Raw genomic sequence first — 25,981 nt, 5'->3', positions numbered from 1 at the left:
CCCAAGATTATAGAAAGCAGATAATCTGAAAGATTAGTTACAACTGAAAAGCTATGTCTGAAAATGCCTCTTTCAGGACTGCTGACATGGTACATTTCTAAAGTATAGAAGTGGGATTTACAGTGTACACTGAAGAATGTAGACTCTCTGGTCATTCCAACGCCTGTGGAGGAAGTTCCAGCACTCCGGCTCATCTTCTAAAAAGCCCCAATCCACTTTAGTAGCTCTAGAGCCTTGGTAAGATAATAGCCACATAAGATGCATAAGGGCTAGAAAAATCAGCTCTAGTATGGCACATTGAGAACACATAGGTCAGTCAGAGGCGGAAATGGTGAACATAGCTTACTGATATTGGGAGTGCAGAAAAAACAGCTGAGAAGGCTGCTGGCTCACTAACGTCAATCTTCAATAAATCTTGCAATACTAGGGGAACTCTATATGCTAGCAGCATGCTAAATGTATGCCAATATCAAAAAAGGACAAGCAGAATGGTATCACAAATGAGGTCAGTCAGTCAGATGTCAATCCCAGGCATAACAATGGAGAAGCTGATACAGGATTCATTTGATAGAGAATTAAGAGGTGAAAGTATAATTAAAATCAGCTAATGTGTCTTCATGGAAAATAAACCTCAAACAATTTCATTCTTCAATTATATTACAGCTTGGTTGGTAAAGGTAACTGAATAGATATTTAAGACATTTGACTTAATACTGCACTGATTAAAACTTAGCACTGCATTTTCAATGAGCTGGAAGTAAATATAAAGTCACAGCTGATAAAATTTGCAGGTAGCACAAAGATTAATGGGAGGGTTGATGCTATAGTGTGTTCTCACTCAGAAGCAAACCTTCAGGCAACGGACCATGTCTTTACCGAGGCGTACAAGAAAATGGGACTCACACTTAACATTCAGAAGACTAAGACCCTCCCCTCAACAAGCTCCCCATCTTGAGCAGTCCCTAAATCTGGTAATCCAGATTTACCTGGAGACTCTGGAAAATGTTGAGTATTTCCCATACCTTGGATTTCTTGCACAAGGCTGACATCAGTGAAGAAATCCAACACAGCCTCAAATGTGCAAGTGCAACCTTTGGATGCCCGAGTGTGGCAGAGCACCTTTGGGATGCTCGCCACGTGGTAGCAGCTGCAGTCGGCTGGGCCAGAGCCGAGCAGAGAAGGCAGCTAGGGAAACCCCCCCAGAGTCCATTCAAAGGGGAAAGGTGTGTGGCAGAGCACTTTTGAGGGTGCTCGCCACTTGGGGGCTCCCACAGGCTCTGGTGGGACCCTGCTTTGGAGAAGCAGCAGGGGAAACCCCCTAGCTACCATTTAAAGGAGGATGTGCGGCAGGGCACTGTTGGTGCCTGCCACTTTAAGACCAAAGCTAAGCAGCCAGCAGGTGCTTGATTAAGGCGGCCCTTTTAGATCTCTGGCTGCCTATAATATAAAGAGCTCAGTTCCCTGCTGGATGGGAAGGCAGCAACATTGCCTGGCTGTGAGGCTTCATGTATCATTCTGGAGGTAAGGGCAGGAGCCATAGGGGATTGATCGGAGGCTCCTGGTCCTGGCCTAAAACTGTACCCTGCTGGGAGCGGGTGGCCTGGTGGAGCTCTCAGTAGCACTTTATCGTGCATCAGCAGATGCATGACAAATAGATCCAAGGAGGTGATCCTTCCCCTTTATGCAGCACTGATCAGGCTGCAGTTGGAGTACTGGTTAGGGGCTTACAGGACAAGCCCTATGGGGAGAGACTGAAGGACCTGGACCTCTTCAGCCTCCGCAAGAGAAGGCTGAGACGTGATCTTGTGGCCACCTACAAATTCATTAGGGGGGCACAGCCAGGGATCAGAGATGCTCTGATCACTAGGGCGCCTCTTGGGGTAACAAGGAACAGTGGTCACAAACTGACAGAGGATATTTAGGCAGAATATCAGGAAAAACTTCTTCATGGTAAGGGTGGCCAAAATTTGGAATGGGCTCCCAAGGGAGGTGGTGCTTTCCCCCACCTTGGGGGTCTTTAAGAGAAGGCTGGATGGGCATCTGGCTGGGGTCATCTGACCCAGCGCTCTTTCCTGCCTAGGCAGGGGGTTGGACTCGATCTGTTGAGGTCCTTTCCGACCCGAACATCTATGAACCTCCTGTAAAAGGGTTAGATCAATTCTTGGATGGATTCTTATAAATAAAAAATGGCAACAGTAGCAACAGCCGTGACTTTACCTCTGTGTATGGCCCTGCTTGCGATTGATGCTAGAATACTTTATAAAAGCTGGGGTCCACATTTTCAAGTTAATGCTGAGAAACTGGACAGCTTGTAGAAGAGAACTGCAAAAATAATTCAAGGACCAAAGGAAAATGCCTGGCCTTGAGGAACTGTTTAGTTTACCATAAAGACTGAGGAGCAACTTGATTGTGCTTTATAACTGCTTTCACTGCAAGGAAAATACTGGGTATTAAAGAGCTCTACTGCAGCTGAGCTGCAATGCCTTGGAGTTAGATACAGACAAAATCACATTTGAAATGAGGCACTTTAATTTTTTTAAATGTTGAGGTTAAATGACCATTGGAATAAAGCAACAAAGGTGGAATGTCTATGTTTTCAAGACCTGATGCCTTCCTAAAAGGTAAATTGTAGAGGACATGCATGTGTGCGCACACAAAATTAGCACTGCCAATTTTGCATATGATAGGAAAAATCATAATCTGATCAGCAGCAGACAATAAATTGTCCTTTCTGGCCACTGAGGGCAATGGGACGGCCAGGAAGAGCAAATATACCTGGAAGACGAGCACTGTGGAACACAGGGCCGGCAGGGGCTTCTCTTGGGCCACCACGCTGTGTCCACAGTGGTCACATGCAGGAGGACAGATGCTGGGGGAGTCGCAGAGCTGTTGAGGTCTTGTTTGTTTTTCCAAAATGTTTCCTACAGTCTTATCCCCACCACCTCCTGCTTTGCCAGGGTTTACTTACAACCATTACCACAGACCTATCCTCTAGTCCAGTGATAGGCAACCTCTGGCACGGGTGCCAGAGTGTGGCATGCAAAGGCATTTTGCTTGGCATGTGCGCCTCTGGGTGGACAGAGGGGAAGAGGCCAGGTCTGTGCTGCCACAACAAGGATTGGACCGCTCGCAGTTCCTACGCCATCTGCCCCTGGCACACCAACAGCTTACGAGTCAAAGTTGTAGGTGTTTTTGACACTCTGCCCAAAAGCATTGCCAACCCCTGCTCTAGTCTTACACAGACTACAACTTACTGCTATGCAACATCCAGCCTTATTTGGAAAAACCTACAGACAACATTTAAGATACAGTGACATCCTGATCACTCTCCAGATCTCTCGTGTTCCTCAAGAAAGTGTACTGAAGAAAACCATTCACTACATTTGCCCTTGTTGCTATTCTACCCTTCCCCACCTGAAAGCTTCAGGCAGCATGATTGCTTTGCAGTAGCTTCTCATTTACCTGCAAGTGCAATTCGATTTCTGAACTATAAAACCCGAGGTAACCTGGTTCTGAGTTATTCCTAGACGGCCTTTCCCACTGCAGACTGGATCTCGGCCAGAATTCTCCTGCTCTCTACCTCAAGACTGAAGCAAAAATGAGTGTTAGGGCACTTCCAGTAGAAGCTCCTCACATCTAGAGTTCACTCCCGCCCGCAAGCCACATGGGTTTGGCTTTTTTCAGGCTATGGAGCAAGACACCCCTTCTCAGGAGGGTGCTTCAGCAGGTGAAAGTCATGCTGACATGTCTGTGATTCAATATGGATCAGCAGATGAGGAGGGGAAAGGAGAGAAAATTGTTCCTATTTCACGGCTGTGTCTTTTTTTTTTAAGCGTTTGTCAATCACAGCCAGATACTTCAGGAGGATTGATAAAAAGTCACTTCAGAAGTAAATCCTATTCCCCCACCAACTATCCAGTGCCAGTCACTTGTGCACTCTTCAAATCTCAGTGTTACTGTCCCTTACAGCCAAACACAGGCAATGACTCAACTTCTACATTCTTCCCTAAGCCCAGGGGACAGCCTTTTTTCCTTGCTTGGCTCCTCTACAGCTCAGAGCTGCAGTACCAACACCTCTGAAAAGCAAATAGAAACAGAGCATAAGAAGGGTCAAAACGAGCTTCCGTGGGTGTTGTCACAGTAACTGAACTAGCGACAGAAACGCACTGCAATCCAACGCAGACTACCCCTTCAACAGGCAGCGACGTGGAGCAGCTCCAGGCGAAGGGCCTACAGCACTGTCAGGAACAGCTCTCAAAAGCATCACAAGAAAAGAAGCGTTCTCCACAGGCAGCCTTTCTGGGAAAGAAAACTGCGTTCCAGTGACCACGAGAGCACAGTTCTGCAGAACACCAAGACAAATCGCAAGATGCTCCTGGTTTCTCCTTGTTCCCCATCTCTAGGCTTTCCATTCACTCTTTCCAACCTCAGGCGTGGCAATAAAATTCCCAGGTAGTGACTTAAGCAGGCAATTTTCTAAAAAATTTAGAATATAACATAACTTTAGACCACACCCAGAGCATCGGGTACAATGTGTGCAGACATCTTCATCAGCAAGGAACAAGGAGGAGAAATACATCTACAACAGGCTTGGAAATAACTTCTGAGATGTCTCTGCACTGGGAATTAAAAGTTTCATAGTTTTGTACTAAACACGTTCTGAAATAAGCTCTCTCACTGTACATGGCAAAAGGGAACATCCTGCTATAAAGGTGCATCTCAGCTCTGCCCTTCCGAGACCAAACACGCTAGAATTATCCATCCAGCAAATGGAAACCCCCCCAAGAAGCTCACTCCCACCACCGCTGCTCTCTACAGGTGCTCATCCACTGCCCGACGCACACCGGTCATTCCCCCTTCAAGGCCCGCAGTCACCAGTACCTTGCCAGCGTGCCTGCTGAGGCTGTGCTCAAGTTTACGCATCAGAGAACAACAGTCCCTGCAACCGTCCAAAGAAAGGATTACAGCGATGGGGACACTGCACCTTCATCCCTCAGGTGAAATGTGCCTTTTTAAACGTGAGGTCCCCTCCCCCCTGCATAAATGCCAGCCTTCCACTTTCACTCATTTTTTGGCTACACAAAAATAACAGAGCAATTCATCTGTTGCACACAACTCAGAAAGTCCCAAGAAGTCAGAATGTTTTTGACACCATGGATTTCTATTTGAAATCCCTAGGTTTAATCTTGTGAATCATGTGTAGGTGTTTGCACAACTAACCGTGCTAATACTGCACTGCACCCCATGGCACCTTTAAAAGGGTCTCAGCACCCCACGCTGCTGTGGCACTCAACTTGAGAAGCACTGACCGAGGGTTAAACACAGTCTGCAGGAAGCCGGATCCTACCTAGGTAAGCCAGGGAGCGCAGTGGTTCTCCTGAAGCAACAGATTATCAAATAAGAAGTAATTTAGCATCTACACAGGGAAAATGCTTCTGACAGTGAAGGGCTCTAACTGAGCAGACACAGGACTAACAAGAGTCAGTACCTGAAAGCTGAAGCTGGAAAAAATTGAGCTAAGACAAAGACAGGTTTGTAAATACGCATAATTAGCCTCTGGAACAACTTATGTGAGGATCACAGGGATTTTCCATCATTTGAAGTCTTTATATCAAGATCTGATTTTTTAAAATAAAATGTGCACTAACTAGCTCAACCACAATACTGGGCTCAATGGAGGGATCAGCTTGCAGCCCTGCGCTGTTCTAGAGGCCCAGTTAATCATAATGGCCACTCTGGCCTTCAAATCCACCACCTGAGCACTGCCCACTCCTTCCCAGAAGTCTTCGCAAGCTAATGATGCCGATGTCAGAGGGAAGCAAAGGAACAGAAAGATCATCTGGTAACAATGCATCATAGCAAGGTGCCCTTTTGTGGCAGCATTTTGGGTAGACTAATGATCATCTGTAACAAGCATCAGAGGCTAGATTCACAAACAATGCTGGTGCAAGGGGAAGGCAGGTCAAAGAACTGATGCTTTCAAACCCCCAGGAAAGGGTGGGAAAGTTTCCACAGGCAATAAGCAAGAGTAATAAACAGAAGGGAAGAGCTTTAGAAGGAGGAAGAGCTCAGTGTCACCAAGCTGTCCTTCAGGTGGGGATGGGACCACCATGACAAGATGCGAGAGTGGCACTAAGAGTGTCTGGACCAAAGGGAGAGAAAACAGGAGCAGCAACATGGACCCGCAAGCTTGGATCTTTAAAGGAGATGCACAGTAACAGGCTTATTGCCTTAATGTCTTTTGTTTAGTAAGTTGAGGAATGTCCAAAGTACCAATCAGAAATCTTGGGTTGCTCATATTAAGTGTGAACACGGAGGCTTGGATTTTCAGTGTGGCTGAAGAGGGCTGGTTCCTTACTCAGAAATGTACAGGATTCCCCATAGAGGGAAAACTGTAACTGGGTACAATTGCCCAGAGATTAAAAACAGTCCGGGGGGGTAGGTGGGTGGGAGGGGGTGAATAATCGGCCAAGGACAAACTTGAAAGAGGTTACCAGGAAGCAGGAGAGAGGAGCAGTAGCTGAAAGCAGGCAGAAGCAGGTTAAGAAGGGAAAAGAACAAAAGCCTGGAGAGGACTGTCTGAAGGTGGGATGGGACGGGACAGTCTCAGGTCCAAGGAGTGGTTCTCTAACCCCGCAGGCAGCAGACAGCCCAAGGAGCACAGGCAGGAACTCAGCCTTGCTGCCTGGCTGAAAGGAGTTTATTGGCGACGTTACTAGTGGAATTTTACTAGTGTGCAAAAGGCTGTCGGGGGCTGAAAACACCTACAGAGGGGGACTGAAGCAAGAGGAGCAGGTGTGCCAAATGCAGGCGGTCTTCCACAAAAGCAATGGGTGGAGACGGGCCAGCACTTACAGCCTGAAAGGTCACATATGGAAACACAGCATTTCTCAGTCCCTGCGGCTCTGACATCTGACAGGCGGCAACTCCAGTAGGAGCTAGAGGATTATTGCTAGTACCGCATGCCCCAAGCTCCCACAGCACTCAATGCCCTGGAAGTGATAATAGGTTTCACAGACCAAGTTACGTACACTTGGAACAACTCAAAAGTCACAGGCTAGCCACCGGCAAAGGCAGCTCTGCAGCCCTCATCTTAAGGCAAATAGTAAGCCGTGCCTTCCCCTTCATTTCTGAGCTCCAAACCTCCTTAGGCCGTCTACCTCAGAAAAACAAAAGGCTGTTTATGCAGAGCCTGGGAGCTACAGAAAACCAGCCCAACCCAACAGGGGAAGGTGAGAGAAGACAGCAGTCTGAAGCTGAAGCTGTAAAAATCAAACCAGTTCAACAAGTTTTGGCATGAGCTGAATTTTCCTCTTCCCAGCAAACGGCTTCCTAGCTGCATGCAATAAAAAAAGGAGTCGTCATCAGTCAGCCTCCTAGTATTCAGGAATCGACGAGAGTTCATGGGAGAAGCAATCCATTCGCTATATCCGTGCAGGGAGCATGCTCCAAAGCATCGCATGTCCCTCCCTTGAGGCAAATCTGATCGTCTGGCCCTTTGATCCTCCCGTGGGAGGCACTCCCCTATGCCTCTAACACAGGGGTGGGCAAAATATGGCGCCTGGGCCAGGTTCAGCCCCTAAACCAATAGGATCTGGCCTGTGAGTGGGCACCTGCCAATTCTGGTCCACAGCTGCCCCCATGGTGCTCTGCACAAGGTCAAGCCCTGCCCAATCCCGCCCAGGGCAGCTCCGGCCAGCACATGCAGCTTCCTGACAGGGACACTCCCGGTGCAGATTCAGCCGCCCAGGTACGGCTTGGCTCCCCCTGCCTCCAGAGGTTCCTCCTCCTGCCGCACCACTGTGGGCAGCAGGCAACGCAGGGAAGCCATGGGGATGCATGCGGGGCAGCAGATGCCCAGCCAGGTCTCGGAGGGGAAGCTGCGACCAGGCAGCTTTTGCCCCAGCGTGCGGGGCTCCAGTTCCCAGAGGCCTTCCGCCCATGCAGCCAGCCCAGGTGGCTGCTCATTGCACTGGGCAGGTCGAGTGAGTGGAAAGCCTCGAGTACCCTAGCAGCAGCTTCCCCACTGCCCCCACGCCGCCTGGCTCAGCATCTGCTGTCTGGCACACGTCCCCACAGCTTCCCTCATTACCTGCTGCCTGGCGTGGTGCAGTACGGGCAGGAGGAGAAGGAGCCACTGGTGGTGGGGGGAGCCAAGCAGTACCCAGCAGCAGAAGCAGCCTGGCTGAGAAGCTGTGCATGGGTGGGCGCAGGGTGGGTGCAAGTGGGAGCACAGCGTGGGCTGCCCTGGGTGGGAGTGGGTAGAGCTCAGACCCATGCACCACAGGGGCAGCCACGGGTGCAGGGAGGTGGGGGCAGACCTCACTCACATGCACCATACTGCCTGAGCAAGCTCTGTCGCACAGGCCTCCTGCCTAGGGTTCCCATACGTCCGGGTTTTCCCAGACTTGTCCTCGTTTTTGGCCCCCTGTCCTTGTGTCCGCAAGTTTTTAAAATGCAAGCAAATGTCTGGTTTTTTGTTTTGCCTCTGCTTTCCTGGGCAGTAGCAGCTTGGCTTAGGAGTGAGGGGCAGAGGCAGGGCACTGCCCACCCTTCCCTATCATATCCCCCTCTCCTTCTCCTCCCCCATCCCCTCACATGTATTTTCTTTTTTGATCCTGGAAATACGGTAACCCTACCCCGCCGGCGACTGCCCATCGCAGCCAGCTCCTAGGACCTAGAGCACGGGCAGTCCCCCACACGCTAACACAATATACAAGAGTCAGAATTTCTGCAGCTGGGGCAAAACTGAACATTTCACATGCTAAGTCTATTTTCATTAGTGAGTGGAGAAACCTGCTGATGAAGGAGGTAGGTTCCTATATTAGCAACGAGGTGGGGTTGGCCCCTAGACCACAGCAGGTTAGTAGCAAGCCCAGCATGTACTTTTCAAGGCCTGAAGATGAGCCCTCAAACCATAAAACACATACTGACTTTATGAAGCTGAATCTATACTTTCTGAGGAAAGGGATAGTTTGTGTATGTTCATTACACGCCATCCATGCTTATTATAATCCACAACATGTCTAAAAGTATCTACTGAAAAGATAAGATGCCTCATTGATCACTTCAAGAATCAAGGGCTGTGTGCTGCAATTATGAAAGAAAGAAGAGAGGACGTGCAGGGCCCTTAGAAATCCATGAGAGGTAGACCAAACGAACACATAAGGAAATCTGAAACAAACACTTTTTTTTTTTACTTTTTAAAAAATATATGCAAATGTGGGGGAGGGGAGAGGAACATGCAAATAGTGCATACAGTGCAGCAACTACAAACCTGCAAATTCAAATCCCACCTCAAACATTCATTTCTCCCACTAGTCTTATCTCCCCAAATTCTGTCCCTCTCCCTATGGCATGATAGCTTTCTGCACTGCCTTGAGTCCTTGCAACTGGAATTTTTTTCAAGACAAAAGGACCCTACTGGAGTACTGAGGAAGCCCCATTTGCTAAAAACACTGACCATAACTCCCTGCCTGAGAGCCCCATGGAGGCAAACTACAGCCCTATTGCTTTCCTTTTGATAGGTTATGGGCTGGACACACAGTTGTCACAGCACTTAAAAACCCTACTAAGATGCACGCTTATGCTATGGTGATAGAGGTAGTGCAAGTGTCTATGCAGAACAGGATTTCAAAAACCACAAAACCAGGGAACAGGCAGTTTCACTGCACAAGAATCAGGAATGACTGAGAGCTCTTACTCTTGTTTGAACAGGTCTGCACAGAGGTGTCTGCGTGTCAGCATGGCTGGTATATCAGGGTAATGTGCATGGAGTTAATACAGTACTCCTCTTTCTGCACTGCAACTTACCTCTTGCTGAAGCACAGACCAAAGATCTGTCTTTTCAAAAAGCATTCCTCGGGGAACTTTTTTTTGCATTTAAAACCTTGGGTTTGTGAGCAGCTCACAGACGCCTTAAAGACAAAATGTCACACAATTTTCAAAATTTTCCAATGACCTTAAAGGAGTTAGGTGCCAGATCCTGTGCATTTCTGAGTAAGGAACCAGCCCTCCTCAGCCCCACTGAAAATCCAAGCCTCCGTCTTCACACTTAATATGAACAACCCAAGATTTCTAATCAGTACTGTGGACATTCCTCAACTTACTAAACAAAAGACATTAATGCAATAAGTCTCTCATTGTGCATCTCCTTTCAAGATGTTTACTTTTTTTTTTTTAAACTTTAAATAAATGCAAGCCTGTTTTGTTGCATCTAAACTAGAACGTGGAATTTCAGCCTAATGTTTAAAACTAATATTTGCACGCACCTATACCCCATCTTCCTCCTCTGCTCTTTTTCAGGGGTTATTTCTTCAGTTTGTAACTGACATGAAGAGGTAAGAGCATCACTTAACAGGTGGACAAGGTTCTTTGGGAAAACGTGGTATCTTTTATTAAACCAACTAAATAGTTGGGAAGATTGTTCTTTGCAAGCTTCCAGGCACAAACATCCTTCTTCAGGCATAGGGAGAGTCTGCTGATGTTTCTGTGCTCTGCTGGGCACAACAGAAGCTTAAGCCTATATGCAAAATGCAGGTCTGTGAAAATGCTAATAGGTGGCAGTAAAGATCAGAGGGGATGGGAGACTATAGCTGCAAGACAGGTAGGTGAGGGGAAAGAGGGTGCTCTTCTTTATTTGCAGTCTGGTGATAAGTAACCTCATCCTTTGATCTTGCATAGTTCGGCTTCTCCACCCCCGCTCACCCTCCACCCCCACCTTTCTTCTTCCTCACGCATAGTAGCACTCCAACTGGTTCAGCTCTTTGATTAAGAATTAGCACGTGTTTTTGGAAAACAGGTATCACCAAATTAACTTGGTACCTTCTTTAAATAAGACGACAAATGCCGTTCAAGGCAGTACTGCTTATGAAGCAGGCTTCATAATACAACTGACTTAACCTGGATCATGGTGTCGCCATGGACGTAGTCTTTCTGGACTTTAAGAAAGCCTTTGACACTGTCTCTCACCCCATTCTCATTAATAAAATTGAGCAACTGTGGCATTGATGCCTACACAGTTGGATGGGTCAAACAAAAATTGGCTGACGGGGCGCACCCAGAGAGTGGTTGTGGACAGGTCGTACTCGACCTGGCGGGATGTGAATAGTGGGGTCACCCAGGGCGCGGTCCTGGGGCCTACACTGTTCAACATCTTCACCAGCAACTTGGACAAGGGGGGTGGAAAACACGTTGTCCAAGTTTGCCGATGACACCAAGATGTGGGGAGAGGTAGGCATGCTCGAAGGGTGAGAGAGGCTGCAATTAGATTTAGACAGACTACAGAAGTGGGCGGATGATAATAGGATGGGGTTCAGTGTAGATAAATGCAGGGTGCTGCACCTGGGGAGAAGGAATCCACAGCATGCATACACGCTGGGGGGCTCCCCCCTTGCGAGCACAGAGGCGGAAAGGGATCTTGAAGTCATTATCGACTCCAAGATGAACATGAGCTGCCAATGCCAGACCGCAGCCAGCAAAGCCAACCGCACCTTGTCGTGCATCCAAAGATGCATCTCAAGCCGGTCCAGAGAGATGATCCTCCCCCTCTGCGTGACATTGGTCAGGCCACAATTGGAGTACTGAGTCCAGTTCCGGGCCCCGCACTTCAAGAGGGATGTGGCCTGCCTTGAGAGGGTTCAGAGGAGGGCCCCCCGCTTGGTTGGAGGGCAACAGGACAAGCCCTATAAGGAGAGACCGAGGGACCTGAACCTGTTCAGCCTCAGCAAGCGGAGGTTGAGGGGGGATTTGGTGGCTGCCTACAAACTCGTTAGGGGAGATCAGCAGCAGGAAGGGCCCTTTTCTCCTCAGCACCACCTGGGTTGACAAGAAACAACGGCCAGAAGCTGCAGGAGAACAGGTTCAGGTTAGAGATTAGGAGGCACTGTTTCACTGTCAGGGTGACTAGGATCTGGAACCAACTTCCTAGGGAAGTGGTCCTCGCTCCTACCTTAGGCAAATTCAAAAAGAGGTTAGACGAACACCTGTCCGGGGTCGTGTGATCCCAGCATGTGCTCCTGCCAGTGGCGAGGGGGTCAAACTAGATGATCTGTTCAGGTCCCTTCTGACCCCAAACTACTATGAAACGATGAATAGCATATGACATTTTATGGCACTTTTTAGAATGATATAAAATCACCATGACACACACTAATGGACTAAAAATGGGCAGGCTCCAAAATATAATTCAAGATGGAAAACCTATATGAAGGGTCTCTGTTATTACTGGGATCCTGCAGGTCTCTGCACTATTTAATCTTTTTTTTATCACGACTTGGAGAAAACAAAATAATTTACCGATACTCCGCAGGTGACAACATTGAGGGAGTGATAAATAATGAAAAGGACATGTCAACTGATCTAGGAATAAAAATACAAACTGTACTTACAGAAAAACACACTTTTCCCTAGAAATGACTGCTAAAGCCCTAATGGATAATTAACAAACCAAAAGCTTAAACTGCAATGCCAATGTCCAAAAGTGCTAATGAGGTTCTCAAATATCTTAGAGGGAAATAGAGAGGGTGGGCAGAGGGGTTATGCTATTTCTGTGCTTGGCCTTGGAGTGATTGCTGCTAGAAAGTTAGGCTGAGTTCTGAACATAACTCAAGAAAGAGGCTGATAAATTGGGTTCAACCCAAATCTGGGTTCAAGGAAAAGCCAGAAATGGATTTATAGCTATCTTTCCCAGTGAAAGGCTTAAGAAGCTTGGTTTATTGATCTTATGAAAGAAAAGGTGGAGCCAAAACTCATAATCACAGCTGAAGTGTGCACATGAGAACAGAAGCCTGAGAAAAGCAGGCTCCAATTTAGCTGGAAAAGGTTCATGAGATCCAAGGGGAAGCAGCAGCTAGACAAATTAAAAATGTCCACTTTATTTCTACGATTTTCACTGTAGCTGTGCTGGTCTAAGGACATAGGCAGGAAAGGTTCTTTGGGTAGGTGTGATATCTTTTATTAGACCGAGTATGTAGTTGGAAAAAAGTTTTTTGCAAGCTTTCGGGTGCAATCACCCTTCTGAACAGCAGAGATTTCCTATGCCTGAAGAAGTGCGACTGCACCTGAAAGCGTGCAAAAAACTTTTTTCCAACTATTCAGTTGGTCTAATAAAAGATATCACATCTACCCAAAACACTATTCCTAGTTTGAACAGGAAGAGCAATTAACAATTGGAACAGCACTTCCAGGGTTATAGTGGGCTGTCCATCACCCACATTTAGAAAACAGTGAAGGGTTTTTTCCCTAGAAAATATACCTGACTCCTTCATTTACTCTCATTTGTAAAGTATATTGGCCTGTGCTGCCCTGGTGTCATCCTAGGTGACCACAATGGTCCCTTTTGATTTTATATGAAAGTGAAATGCATGCATCCCTGCCTGTCTCCATGTCTGTCTTCTGAACTGGTTTCAGTAATAGTACTAGCATACTCAGTAACTGCACTCCCCTACTCGCCTAGGTTTTTAAGGGTCTTTTATAGTTGAGTCTTCTGCTCCAGTCTGTGTATGTGAAAATACCTGATTCTAACAATCTCTTCTTTTCATTGCTGCTCTTTCTTTTGGGGGCTTTTAAAAAAAAATGCTGTATACAAAATGTCTGCCTCCTCAAAAAGATGACCTGCATCAGCATTTGGAGATGAAGGAAATAGACAGGTATGAAAATGGGGAAAGAAATGAAGAGGTCACCTCCACGAAAGCGTTCTGTTCAAATGCTCTCACAATAAACACAACACTGTTCACCAGCGAGCGCAGGTCCCAGAGAAAGAACATCTGTCAAGCCATGAGGAGCATACGAACCTCTACAAAGGAATAAACAAGCATTGTGGTCCTTGCACTAGGGAACAGGCAGCCTAGATTTAATCTGACATAAATGAGAATCACAGGCAGACATACAAAAGGCCAAAAAAGGAAGGATAAAAAACCTGTAGTTATAGTGGAAAGAAGAGTCACAATTCAGTGGTTCAGCTAAAACCAGTGTCTCTTTTCTCCCTTGTGTCTTGCTTACTGTCCACATTCTTTGTGCCGTCACATGGCCACAACAGGAACATGTTTTTAGAGAATGGTGAGAAGGTGGCTGGTGGGAATGACCCATTAGGCTATCTAGTCCATGCGACTACTATGAATAAGATCCCGCCCAACTCACAGTTTAGAGCTGCAAGCACTGGCCAGGTCAGCTTCAGTGAAGGAAGAGTGCTACCAAACCAGCCACACACGCACCATGCCAAAATCAGCTAACACAGTTCATCACTGCCCAGTCAGCACAATGGAGGGGAAAGGAACCAACATGTCAGGTGCGCCCATAAAACAAAGCCAGCCTGGGCTGGTGGCAGCTCCTTGACAAAGAAAAACGAATGGAGTGATCCAAAGCTATCACACAGTGCCATATGGGAAGTCATGTGTTATACTGGGGGAGATGGGGACGAGATGCTAGTAAGGTGGGTAAGGAATGGCTAAAGGGATAGCACTGAAAGAAGGCTCCTAGCAAAATCCCTCAGCAATCAGTCTTGGGACTGCTCTGGTTTAATATTTCCATTACTAAGACACACAACGAACAAGGAGGATAAAATCTGCCAATGAGTCTAAGTCAGAAGGCCTTATATAATTACAGAGGAGGATTGGGATATCATGCAGAAACTACTCTACAGTCTTGAAAACTGGGCGGTTTTCAAGACTGTAGAGCTCTTGCTGTATGATAGCCCAATCCAGTACTAAATATAGAAATAGCATAGTCTCTGCTGTGATGCCAGAAATGGGGTGGAATACAATAATATGCAGTGCAGGGTTATGAGGTCACAGACTAATAAAGGAAGGTTTCTATGAGCTGGGAGCTCACCAGTTTAAAACAAATGAGAGAAGGACCAGCTGATCACAAAATGACTATGAGCCACCAGCATGATGTACACATAGAAAAGGCATTGTATTTTCCTGAAATAGGTTATTTCAAGAGGATTATTTCTAGTAGAGATAGGGATATATCAATGACCCCATGCAAGCGTTTGTATGGCATCTGGAGAGGCCCCATGGAGCGCTGGAGAATTCTGGTCACCCATGTTCAAGAAAGATTAACCTGAAGTGGAACAGAGTCAGAGAAGGGATATTGGGATGATCGTGAAGGCAAACGTCAGGGAGGGAGAAGAACTATTCAGAGCTGAAAGACTGTTCACACAACAACAAATGAGTGTAAACTAGCAACAAATACATGAAGGCCAGAAGTCAGGAAAAGATTATTGATTCTTGGATCAGGTAACTTCTGAAACAGCCTCCAAGCAGGCGGAAGGGGAGAAGGACAGGGGCCAAGAATGCTGACTAGCACTCAGATGGAGCTTGAAAAAAATGTGCAAAAGAGGTTTAATGTTAGTGCCTGTGATACCAACAGAGCAGACTCCTTGACCCAGCATCTCCTGTCCAAGATTCCCAGATGACAGCAGGGCCAGGACACACAATAGTTTAGTGACACGCCTTTAGGTAAGGTATAGCTAAGGCAATCTCCCATGCTGTAGAGGTACACTATATTCCCAAGGCAATAGTGAACAGTAAGCTCTCAGATGGAAGAGGTGAACCTACTGTTGAACAAGAGACTGCCACAACACCAAAAATAACTATTGAATTCAGTGGTAGGTTAGGAGTGTTGTTGTCGTGATGGTCCAGGAAACATAGGAGAAGCAAGAAATTCAGTGATATCTTTTACTGGACCAACTGTGTACCTGGGAGAGCTGCTGCACAAGCTTTCAGGCATTAAGTGCTCTTCTTCGGGTCTAAGCCTGAGTTCAGAGAAGGAAGCTAAGAGCTGAGACCTGAGGAAGGGCACCTGATGCCCAAAGCTTGTCCAGAAGATCTCCCAGCTATACAGTTCATTGATTGTAAGGCCAGAAGGGACCTCAGAATGATCCAGTAAAAGGTATCACAGAATTCCTCACTTCTCCTATATTTAATTCTGCACATGTTTTTAATAAGTTGTTCCCAAATGAAAATACTGAGTCTTGATGTTCCTGCAGAGAGTAATGAGGCCCCTCCTAGATCAGCGATAGTGAAAAATCACACTTGCCAGTGGGCTGCAGCTAGTCCCCAGGTCCAAACATGCTGCATCCTTCCCTCAACCCAACAGACTTCGTTCTTTCCCTTGACTTCCTTTCTCATGATCAAAGTGTACTCCATCTGCCAAGCTAAGCATCCTCAGCCCAGTCCAAATCTCCCTGCCTTCTCTATCCCAGGCCAAGATCATCATGCTGGAGTCCCTCAAAGTTACTGAAAGACAGCTTCAGTAATTTAACAAACTGTGATTAAAGGTGGCTATGTTAAACTCTGAAGAGATACTGGACTGGACCAGTCACACAGGGACCTTCAAGCCTGTCACACAGGCTCTTTCCAAAGCATAAGACGCATCAATAATCCTTACGACAACTCAGTGATGAAACCCAGACAGGATGGAGAAAAGGACTGACATGTTCTTCCAGATGCATAAAGGTGCTCCCAGTACTGTCAAACCATAACTTCCCAAAAACTGAAAATCAAGAGACCTTGACCCATGGGCCAGAAGGTAAATTATAGCAAACAGTTTCACATGGGTGGGCTGCAAGCAATTCTTTTGAATGTCATCAGGAAGATAAAGGACTTATTATAACAATTAACACTTAGCTAAGGGGCCAACAGTATGTCACATTCCAAAGGGGAATCCACTGCACGGACAACTCTAAAACAGGAGCAGGATAAATAACAGGAAGTATTTGGAAAGAGGGAGAGTTTGGAAGTTCAGGTCACCAGCAGGAAATCAGTCTGTGCTCTGAGCAGTGGGCTACGAAGGAATCCTTTCAGAGAAAGCAAGTCTGCTGCCACATGTCCTGTCCAGAAACAACAGCACAGTGAGCTGTCCCAAGCACAATCAGCAGTTAAAATGGAAAGTAGTTTAGACTCATCAAGACCTCCCAGCTTTTCCCTCAAAAAACAAGCCTACAAACAAGGACTGAATGTTATTTGCACCTGCAAGGCTTGTATCCTGTTGGTCCTGTCTTCCACCCTACCTCCTTGAACCAGGTGGACTCTAGTGACATTCACCTTCTACAAAAAGAGGTCACCTCTAGTCTTCCTACTGTCTTCTCTGCACTCCAACCTACCTCATTTAATCTCTCCCATCTACCCTCTTTTTGTCACCCTTATATGAGGTATAACAAGGCCCAGAAAAATCACAGTGTGCACTCAGATACCACAACCATGCCTGATGCCGTATCAACACATACCAAAAGGTGTGGGGAGGTGGGATGGAAAGGTCAGCATGGTACAGTGAGAGATTAAACAAATAAAAGATGCTTGGAATGTGGAAAGCAGAAGACCTGATGGGAATCCAGTTAACACAGCAACAGAGGGAGTTGCTTCTAGGCAAATGTTAGAAGAGCCAATAAGAGGCCTTTGCATCCATCTCATCTTCTGTGAAATCCTGAAACAAAAACTTGTCTGAATAGCTATTCCTGGCTATTCCTCATTATTCTCCTTGTCACAGAATCATAGAAAATGAGGGTTGGAGGGACCTCAGGAGGTCACATCTAGTCCAACCCCCTGCTCCAAGCAGGACCAGCCCCAACTACATCATCCCAGCCAAGGCTTTGCCTACCCAGGTCTTCAAAACCTCCAAGGATGGAGATTTCACCACCTCTATGGGGAGCTTGTTCCAGTGTTTTACTACCCTCCTAGTGAGAAAGTTTTTCCTAATATACAACCTAAACTTCTCTTGCAGCAACTTGAGCCCATTGCTCCTTGTTCTGTCATCTGCCCCCACTGAGAACAGTCCAGCTCCATCCTCTTTGGAGCCCCCCTGCAGGGAGTTTAAGGCTGCTAATTCAATCTCCCCTCAGTTTTCTCTCCTGCAGATGCAATAAGCCCAGTTCCCTCAGCTTCTCCTTACAAATCGTGTCCCCCAGCCCCTCACAAGTGCCAAATGGAGGGGAAGAATCACTGCCCTCCATCTGCTGGCAACGCTTCTCCCAATGCAACCCAGGATGCCGTTAGCCTTCTTGGCAACAAGGGCACACTGCTGGCTCCTATTTATCCTGTTGTCCACTTTAACTCCCAGGTCCTTTTCTGCAGAGCTGCTGCTTAGCCAGTTGGTCCCCAGCTTCTACCAGTGCATGGGATTGCTCCGTCCTAAGTGCAAGACTTTGCACTTGACCTTATTGAAACTCAAAAGATTTCCTGTGGTCCAATCCTTCAATTTTTCAAGGTCACTCTGAATCCTAGCCCTATCCTCAAATGTATCTGCTACTCCGCCGAGCTGGGTGTCATCTGCAAACTTGCTGAGAGTGCACTCCATCCCATCTTCCAGGTTGTTGATGAAGATATAAAACAAGACTGGCTCCAGGACCAACCCATGGGGCACTGCACTTGATCCCGGCTGCCAACTAGACATGAAGCCATTGATAACTGCCCTTTGAGCCCAACCATCCAGCCAGCTGTCCATCTTCCTTACAGTCTATTTATCCAACCTGGACTTCCTTAGCTTGCTTGCAAGAATGTTGTGGGAGACTGTATCAGAAGCCTTGTTGAACTCAAGGTATACCACGTCCATTACTCTCCCTGCATCCACGGAACCAGCCATCTCATCGAAGAAGGCAATCAGGTTTTGGTCAGGCATGATTTGCCCTTGTTGAATCCATGCTGCCTGTTCCTAACCAGCATCATCTCCTTCAAGTGCTTAGAAATGGATTCCTTGAGGATCTGCTTCAAGATTTTTCCAGGGACTGAGGAGAGGCTGATTGATCTGTGGTTCCCCAGATCCTCCTCCTTCCCTTTCTTCAAGGTGGGCACTAGATTTGCCCTTTTCCAATCATCCAGGACCTCTCCCAATCACAAGTTTTCAAAGATTATGGGCAGCAGCTCTGCAGTCACATCAGCCAACTCCCTCAGCACCCTCAGGTACATCATGCCCGGCCCCATGGACTTGTATACATCCAACTTTTCTAAATAGTCCCATACCTGTTCTTTCGCCTGTACTGGTACATTTGACTTGCAGTTTGACTTCACTTCTCCTCCTCTCCTGTTAAGAGCTGCCAACCTCCTTCGCAAAACAAACTGACTGGATCCAAGATCTTTTCCAGTTTCATGGAAGCTGAGCCTGAAGGGAAGGAGGTATATTTTCACACCACTTTTGGTTAGTTTGGATCAGTGTTGACGGAGCAAGGATCTCCCTCACACGCACTGGTTTTGAAATACTCAACTTTGGTCAACTGTACCAGCTGCAATTCAGACCTGTGCCTTTCTGGAGTAGCAAATACCAGCAAGAACGCTACGTGACTACTGACAGAGGAAGCAAGTGGTGGGGGCAATCCAAAGAGATGCGTACCTCCTATGACACGTCAGATCCTTTTCAACCTGGGTCAGAGCACATGCCCCTTTGTGGATAATAGGTAGAGTCTATAGGGCAAGCTGTAAGGCCTGAGAGCAGGACAATCTTGCTGTGGGGGCCTGGACTGTAGAATTTATACCCAGAGATGAGAACCAGCTGGAGTCTCACCACTTTTAGGACATGATACCATACCCCTCCCTCTACTAATTGCCTAGTTCTCCCCCAAAAACTACATTACAGTTATGCCAGCTGCACGCCTTAGAAAACAAAATACGTGAATTACTTCCTTTGGAGTAAGCAGGTTTCTAGGCTAAAGGTGGCTCCTTTTCAGAGGCATCTTATGTTACCTTCCCACTGGGACATCAATAAGGTTTTGGAGAGATCAGGCAAAAATCTGAGACCAGCCCCTCATATAGAGGTCATGCCTTGTGGGGTAGGCTGTATGTCCTGTGGTTGGCACAGGTGACCCCTCAGCAGACTGCCTTGGGATGCTATCTCCCCTCCTGCCACCCCTATGTAAGCCTCTGTCATCGAGCACATGTACAAGAGCCTGTGTACTACACTGACACTTCAGCTACAAAAGGCACCTATCTGCACTCTGGCCATTCTCATAAGGAATCCACCAACGTTATTTTGATCCAACAGCTAGGAAACTATCCTTCCTTACCTACTAGTCATACTTTCCCTCTTATGCCCATCTCTTCCAGAAAAGCCTAAGAAAACAGGCAGATGTAATCCTAGGGCAAGGAAGGCAAGAAAATTCTAAACTCAGGGACGTATTGCAGATCAAGTGCTGCTACAAACCCAGTCCCATTTGAACCAAGATCTGTTAGTTCAGGTAGATCAGCAGATTGTAATCAATGCAGCACCTCCGAGAGAAGGCGCCTCTAGATGCAAATCATTAGGCAATAACTGTCAAAAACCAATAAGCTGCACTTGGCTGCCAAACCAACACTAGGCTGTGTCGGAACACACACGTCACGTTTGTTGTACGAGATGTCACTCAACAGGCAAGCGGGCACATTTTGCATTAGCAGAAGTTTCCAAGTGGTCCTCCGTAGCACAGCATACCTCCATAACCCAGTCCAAGGCGACAGCAGCAAGGTTTGTGCATTGGGAAGGATAAGATGCAGCCCTGCTGACAAGTACTCCGTGTGGAGTCTCTGTGTGAGCTTCTGCTTTGACGTCCAGAAGCAGACTCCACAGTGGAGATCTGCATGTCAAAGGTCAGAGGCACATCTTCCACGAAGAGCACTAGAATAACCTCTGTCATTTCAGCTGCGCTCATTTCTGGCTTGGCTAGATTGGTCATAGCCAGAAAATCAGACACTCAAGAGGTGATGAATGCCATCTACACCGAAGACACTGCTCCCCTCACTTCAACATATTAAAATGCCCATTGAAAAGGGACCATACAAATACTTTTAATATAACATTATGAGTTTCTTTATGGCAAAAGTTGTTACTTTACATTGTTTCAAATCATTCAGTAGAATTTGGTATCTCACTTGCTGGTATAAGACAAAGGTCCCGCCCGCTCAGTCATCTCTCTGACTTCATACAAAACAGTAATGGATAAAAGAGAGAAGAAGGAAAGAAGGATGGTCTAGCGGCCAGGACATTAGCCTAGGTGCCAGCGTGCTGCACCTTCTGAGCGACTTCAGCTAACCACCTCTATTCAGCCGCAGACTTGCTGTGCGACCAATCCACCCTGCTAGGGCTATAGTACAGTTGCAGACATGAAGGAGATTTCAGGCTAGTGGGAAAACATAAGTCAACACTTTCAGGAATTTTCTCTTTTACTGTGTTGTTGTAAAAACATAGTCTGGTTCTGGACAGGAAAATGATCTGCGGAGACTGCTGCAGGAACCAGTCCTACTGAGCTGAGGAATAGGTCTAATTGCCTGAGGAAAGTAGAGGCCAGAACTGCTGGAACAGGACTTGTCAATGGTGAGAACTGATGGTGAGTTACCCCAATAGAAAATACCTTCTATTTGGCTGCGTATTTCAGCCTGGAAAGCAAAAAGTCATGCTTTGAAGCAAGATGTTTGAGTTGCGGCTGGTCATCTTTTCTCTGTGGACACCATCTAGGCAGGGACAACCTGTGAGGTGCAGCAATGCTGAGTTCCGACACTTGAGAAATCAGGTCAAGCAAAACCAGGACTGTAGCAAGTTTCTGTATCAGTGGATGCACTGGATATGCATCTAGCATGTCAACATGATCTCCATTTTGCTCTGTTTCATGGGTGTTGCCAGGAAGGCAAACAAGAAATCTGGAAACCACAGGAGGGACACACTTGGAGTAGCCTAATGAGGTCTGTCATTGCTAGAGAAGGTATGTTCTTGCCAACCTTGATCCCAAACAGCTTCCATTAACTCCACGATCCGAGTCAGGGTCAGCATGGAGGTTTCTTTGTGTTGAGCTCCAGTGAAACGAAGAGATTTAGAGTAGCATGAAGTGAGTTGGTCATTTGCTGTGGTGAGCCAGATCCATCTTCTCAGATGCACTACGACCACAAACTCTCAGAAGCAAGAAGCCATAGGGCTGTAGATCCCAACTACTGCCCAAGAGCTGGAAACGGGAATCTTGTAAGTTGAGAGTTAAGGGCTAGTCCTTAGTATGTGTCCTTGCTGTGGTGGGGCAGGGGGAGGTGGGGTGTCTAAATCCAGGAGGTACGTACTATAAACTAAAAATCAAAACAGCCTCTATTCACCACACTGATCCAATTACATGCACACAAAGCACATTTGTACGCAGAGCAGAATCTGTAGACAATGCACTGCAGAAAAGCTGGGAAGTCTGTTCCCCCACAGCCCATCCCAAAGCAGTATGAAAGGGTGTGCCTCCATAATTACAAATTATAACACCACTGCGCACTCCCACTCAGATTCTCAGAGAAGAGGGAACCACCTTTTAGTCTTAAACTTTCTTTTAGCGTCTTAAAGGAAAGGCTCCCCAGCAGTTTACTGTAGGGGTCTCGGGTATCTAGCAAAGGGACCATTTCATCTGAACTCTCCGCAGCCCTCTCAGCTGCCACCAAAAAAAAGGGAAAAGGCAAGACCGACAAAATCTCTCAGCACCCGTTTTCCACTGTTCTCCGTCGGTGACTGACCAGGCAGACAGCCAAAAACTGCAGACGCAGGCAGGTGGCACACCCAGTACCACTGACAGGAAGCGGTTACTACATAGTTTAACTTTTTCCTGTCCAGGGAGACTCCTCAACAGAAAAATTTAGGCATCCCGGCTAGAAATCTTACCTAGATTTTTCAGTTGCACCAAATTCCCAAGTATGCTGCAAAGTTCATAGAAAGACACACAGAAAAACAGGGCTGGCAGGGACCACAGGAGGTCATCTAGTGCACGGTGGGGCGAAGCAGAGGCACGTGTGGCATGTGGCTAACTAGGGAGAAGGCAGGAAGCACAATGGCAAATAGGGCAGAAAGCAGAGCAGTACATCAGGCAAGGAGCACATAACAGAACAGAAAGAAGAGCAGTGGATCAGGCAGGGGAAGTGGATTGGAGTACCATTTGGGAAGGGTGCAGGGCTTAATTTGTGGCACACCTGCCAAAAAGGTTGGTTCCTATTGATCTACTGCAATCCTACGCACAGGGCAAGACCATCCCTGACAAAACCATCCCAAAAGAAGCATTAACTATCATCAGTGAATTGACAGATTTAAAGTCTAATCCAAAGTGACAGAACCAAGATATTCTGATGCTTTAAAGTACATATATGTGCTGAACAAAATCTTGACACTCTTGCAGAAATTAACAGGAGACAAATCAATGGGACTTGGCTCCTAACCTGCTCAGACACTTTAGAAAATCCCATCACGCCACGCACCTATATGCATCTTTTACACCAAATGCTTTTAAAAAGGTGGCCTGGCTCTGTGTCTATCAAGCTATTAGAATTAATAGAACTCATCCCGTCTCTCACATGAGATTCACTGATAGAATGGGAGAGACACTTTCTTGATTTTTCAACTTTAACCAAACATTTTAAATTAAAATAATGGTCTCTCTACACCTGCTAGCTAGACTGAAACCAAAAACAAATGAGGCAAAACCCTTTTTGGTGGAACAGAAACTGAAAGCATGGGTTTTTTGTTTGTTTTTTGAGGGGGCAGGGGTGAGGGGAACATAACTACCAGCATTTTTCCACTGCAGAGACTAAAAATAATATAGATACTTAATGCAGTGAGTCTCATTGTGGCATATTTATAAATCTTGAGTTTACCTCAAAAGCTAAAATGTTTCCCTCCTGAGTCTTTATCACATTAAAAAAGCAGCACCTTTTAACACATCAGATTTTGAGGAGAGCTTACCCAGGCAACATTCTTATTTAGGTCATTTTAAGAGATTATAAATCTAGATAGTTAACACGATGTCAATTTTGAATTTAGACAGAGAGGTCTAGATCATCTGAATATAAAAATCCAATCTTTTCTTCATGTTTTCTAAATTTTGTTTTCATCCACGCAGTCTTAAATGTCATTCAGAAATCAAGTGGCAATCCTTGCATGTGCACTGCGGGCTCGAAGGTGTAGCCCGAAGTGCAGCGTGCTGCAGTAATTCAACGTGAAATGGGTGGAGTTCACACACTGCTCCAGACACAGGAAACGCAACAGGCAGGCGGTCTGCCCCGCAGCCCAGGGTGCCCGCGCACCACATCCAGGCTCAACGCTCACTGCCGAGTGCACACACGCGGTGCATCTCCATGGCTTGGCTGGGCCTCAGACAGGTAATACTTGCAGTGCCAGTAATCTCTTGCAGACAAGACGGTGCAGTGTGGTCCCCACACCACATGCAAAGGAAAATTCCTTTTGAAGCTCCTCCTTGTCGTCACTCAGGCAGAGCTGTCCTCAGGAGCAGCCTCCCAGGAAGCTGCAGTTCATTTTTACAGTAGCACTTCAAGCCCAGGGATGGGACAGAGGCCTGAAAGCGTGCAACACTGTACCAACAAGATTGTGCTTACTCCAGATGGCTCACAGTCTTTTTTTGCACCAGGAATTCAAAGCCAATTTAAATCTCAAACCTAATATGAATAGAAAAATGTCATTTGGGATGGTTTGTTAAAATAAAATAGGCACATTTAAAGCAGCTGAAGACAAGGTATCTAAACAAGTACAGCATATGATTGTCTTTACTGAAGTACATGTGAATCATTCCAAACAACATGAGAAAATGTGGCAAGAAGGACAGACCTTGAAACGAACAGAGGGGCTCATTTAAATAAGCGATTCATTGCTCACTCCTCCCTCTCCCCAGGCAAACAGTTGTGCCTCCCTAATCTCTGGCCCTGGCTCAGCTCCTCTTCCCAAACCACTGGATGGTCCTAACGCAGTGATTCTCACCCAGGGCTGCCACATGATATTAGTGCTGTTAGCTGTGCAAACACATACATCTGATACACAAAGTAAATCCAGAGCTTTCAAATACGAATCCATAGCATCAAAAAAATCTGGTTTTTCTGAGTTGTTTGCAACAGAAGAATTGCGCTGTTATTTTTCTGTAGTCAAAAAATGAGTGAAAGAGTATATTCCAAGTGGTGCTTTGAGTCTTAAAAAGTTGAGAAACGTTGTGCTGGAGAAAATCAAGTGCCAGCACTTCCAAGCTTGCTCTCTCTTCCTTCAGCGCTAACACATACACTTGTTCACATCTGCCACTCTTACTTAGCTCCTTTCTCCAGATCCATCCTGTATATCTTGTCAGGCTTTTAGCCTCCGTTACTTCTCCTAGGAAGCTGGTTATACTAAAGTTGTATTAGAGATGTAAATTACTGCAATTTAGATCATTCCACCCTGCTCCTCTCTGAATGATCTCTAGGCCCCCAACACATGCTACATTTAGTCACCCCTTAAATAGTAACCTGCCCACCAATTAAGGTCAATTTAAGGTGTGATAATACAATAAACAAGCCACAGAATTATTCCACATATAACATGTAACAGCTTCACAGCTCATTTGTATCACACCTTAAATTGAACGGGCTGGTTGGGACTAGCTCAGGACAGAGCCCAACACGCTGAGTGTCAGGATCTAGGTGGAGCAGTCCCAGAGCCCAGGACACAGGTGTCCCCTAGACAATCAGGTGGGGGCAGAACCAGTGTTTGGAGGCCCTGCCTGAGCCTCAGAAGCAGATGTGGAGGTGCAATGAGGCCAAGACTGGGGAGAGTCTTGCCAGTCTTGGGCTCATTGCACCGCAGACCTTAAAAATAATGACCTTGCACTGGCAAGTAAGGCACAAGTGGGTTCTTAATGCCCTATCCCTGAATCGTGTGCCATGCCATACACGTGTGGCATGGTGGGAGGTGCAACTCTTGGGATCGTGCATCATGCCACTCGCTACCTTCCATTTGCAGATCACTAGTATCACCCCGCTCCCATCCATGGTCTTGCGGTCCTTTTTTCAAAAGGTCTAAGGCCCAGCCTATGCTGCAAAGCTCTGTTGGCAGTGCTAAGCCAATGTCACCATGCGCCAACACTGCTCTGGTCGCAAAGCCTGCGGGGCGCACTCAGCTCTGCCAGCAGACAGGAGCTTCTCAAATGAAGCTTCTGCCATGTGGGGGGAGCTGGTGTGAACAGCAGCAAACTCCTTGTAATGCCAGCACAGCCGCATCTATGCCTGGCCCGCTGCCATTGCAGCTC

General features: G+C 46.7%; 1 protein-coding gene across 1 annotated transcript in view; it reads right to left on the bottom strand.

Annotated features, from left to right (window-relative positions):
- The window catches only part of LOC109308797 (ras GTPase-activating-like protein IQGAP1), a 59,662-nt gene that overhangs the window by 18,902 nt on the left and 14,779 nt on the right, over window positions 1–25,981 (bottom strand). The window lies entirely within an intron of this gene.

Source organism: Crocodylus porosus, unplaced genomic scaffold (genome assembly GCF_001723895.1).
Source record: "Crocodylus porosus isolate Cpor-Errol unplaced genomic scaffold, CroPor_comp1, whole genome shotgun sequence".
NCBI classification, from domain to species: Eukaryota; Metazoa; Chordata; order Crocodylia; family Crocodylidae; genus Crocodylus; species Crocodylus porosus.
Note: the sequence above shows the minus strand (reverse complement) of the source record. Positions and strands in the feature narration are given on the sequence as shown.